Source organism: Mus caroli, unplaced genomic scaffold, assembly GCF_978045245.1.
Source record: "Mus caroli unplaced genomic scaffold, Mus_caroli_1 scaffold_6, whole genome shotgun sequence".
Taxonomy (NCBI): Eukaryota; Metazoa; Chordata; class Mammalia; order Rodentia; family Muridae; genus Mus; species Mus caroli.
In genome coordinates this window covers 72955434-72957997 of record NW_028227261.1, presented here as the reverse complement: position 1 = coordinate 72957997, position 2564 = coordinate 72955434, and the positions used below count along the sequence as shown (strand labels likewise).

Genomic DNA, 2564 nt, shown 5'->3' with positions numbered 1-2564 from the left:
GTTATTACTGTATAGCCCTGGCAAGGCTCAAAAGCAAGCAGACTTGACGAGTCTGCTCAAAGCACAGCTTAAGTAGTTGTAATTAATAATAATTACATGCCCACTACACTCCAGTTTTATCATATTATCCGTCAATGCAAATAAAAAAAAATCCCCACGCAATGCACTTGCAGCAGGATTGGTCCATTAATAAAGCAACTACATAGATGTCATCTTCATAAAGTTTAAAGTATTTATGCTGATTCTTGTTTTTAGTTGATCTTCATTATTCTGTCTGTTTGTAAAATTTAGCCTGGATGCCATACAGCATGTGGCCACATTTTATTTTTCTTCCAAAAGCCTCCTCATTCCTGCCGTGACTCGGATTCGAACCGAGGTTGCTGCGGCCACAACGCAGAGTACTAACCACTATACGATCACGGCGAGCTACTGACAAGCTGAACACAAAGCTTCCCTTAAAAGCCACTGCAGTATTAAAATTTGTGGAAACACTGCCATCTATTGCCTAAGTGTGTACATTTTCTTGATATTGCCAAAGATGAGCTGCGCCTCCTCCGTTCCTCTCTTGAGAAGCCAGCACCAAAGCGCGCAATGGAAGCAGCTCTGCCTTCTTCACTGACTGGGCAAGCTGTCCTCGGAGAGGAGAAACTGGATCCACTGCTTAGGAGATGGTAGTCAAGGTAGCAAGGCGGACAGAAGTTGGCGGGTTGATTCATGCTTCCCACTGTTTACGCAGCGAAGGCTGCACATTGCCCATCCCACCAGCCACCAACTATGCTGTTCTGAATGACATAAATTGGAGTCTCTTTGTGTTCTCTTTGCTGTGTATCTTATTTCCACATACTTAGGTAGCACCACCATACATTTCCAGGGGAAATTTATTATAAATTTTTTTGTAAAAATTATCCTCCACAAGGTATTTGAAGGGCTGAGAATCTTACAAGAATGTGCCTACAAGAGTCTGTTTTTATAGAATGGGCAGTTATTGAATTATATCTTTTAAGCATTGGAAACCTAGGGGTACCAGGCTGGGCTAGCAGGTCTGGTGGGTGAGGTGCCAAGTCCGTGTGCTGATGGGTTGCTAGGAGCTCCCTTGTTTCCGGAGGTTAGCTTCAGACATAAAAGATCACTTTCTCCTCTCTGGTCCATAGCTCCTCTCTCTTCTTCACAGATGCATGTCCTTGCTGTGGTGTGGTAGAATGTTGTTGCCCACTTTCCTAAGCCGTAAATGGTCAGTGTAAGAAGAGAGGCAAACAATGCTAAATGAAGCCTAGCAGGCCACCAGGTGCACAAGGGACAAAACAAATCTCTTGGTGAAAAAGAAATAACTGTTTTCCAAGTCCAGTCTTGAGTGAATCAGATTTGGGTGGGTGGGTGGGTGGTTGGTTGGTTGGTTGTTTACTAGGGTGGGTCTGTTACTAGCCGAAATACTATTTTTAAGAAAAGGACTCCCAGAATACAAATTATGAAATGAGATTCTCTTTAAATTGTGCATTGTCACCTATAGACTGGAGGGGAATAGACCATTTTTACCCTCTGTGCTTTTCTACTTAGGGACCTATAATGGCATCAACCCCACAGGACTGAGAACAGATAAGCAGGTGCTTGTCAATACTTAAAACAACCCTGTCTCAGTGTAAGCACTGTAGAAGCCTTAGTTATCACAGTTCCAATAAACACATCCCATTAGCTCCTGGGAACCATTTCGTAAACAGCTGCCAGTCTAGGATATACTACACAACAATGCCCCAAGTAAGGTTTCCTCTTGTGCTATCTCAGGGCCCTGCTATGTCTCCACACTCTGGGTCCTAGGCTGAGGGGACAACTGCTTTCAGGAGCTGACTGCTCATTGAGTGGTGCTCACTGCTTGATAAATGGGAAGAGAGCTCTGGAGATCCTGAAATGAGCAAGTAAACGCTCTTTTGAACAGCTGGAGGTCAAACTCTTGGATAGAGAAATATGAGTTTTAAATATGGTACGTAATAGTCATCAAGCAGACACTGGGTATTTGGGAGTTGTTGGGAATCATACTGAACAGGCTTTACTGATTGGTTTGCAATGGGAAGAAAGTTTATCTCTGCCCCACAATCCTCTTGGGCCCGAGAGCTATACATGGCATCATCCTGACTTGGTTTCCAACAGCCCAAGTTAACCATCACAGTCTTAGCTTCCATTGCATACCACCTCCTTATGACTCCCCAAAAGGCAGTCCTATCGGGAAAAATGTAAAAAAAGGAGAAAGGGCCAGAGAGAAGGTCGCCATGATAAGCCGGGCTCACCTTGTGTTGTTTTTTTGTGGCATAGTCCACGTGGAAATAATGTCATCTGTCAGTGCGGTGGCCTCTTAAATAGGATGCAAGGACATTTGACTTTTGCTATCTTAATACAAACACCCAAGAGCAAACAAACTGCTCAGTTGATCAAGGCAGAGAAGGTTTGATGAGAGGAGGGGGAGGGGAGATGCTCTTCCTGGATTCTAGCAACTTCCCCACTTGTTACTCTTGTTTGACCGTAAGCTGCTCAGTGAACCCTCTCATAAAAGTTAGGGTAGTTGAGCTAGATGT

General features: G+C 44.1%; 1 non-coding gene across 1 annotated transcript; it reads right to left on the bottom strand.

Moving 5' to 3' along the window:
* Positions 1 to 351: 351 nt before the first annotated feature.
* Positions 352 to 423, bottom strand: Trnah-gug (transfer RNA histidin (anticodon GUG)). The gene has a single exon. It is a non-coding gene; the product is annotated as a tRNA-His (tRNA).
* Between the last annotated feature and the right edge of the window lie 2141 nt (positions 424 to 2564).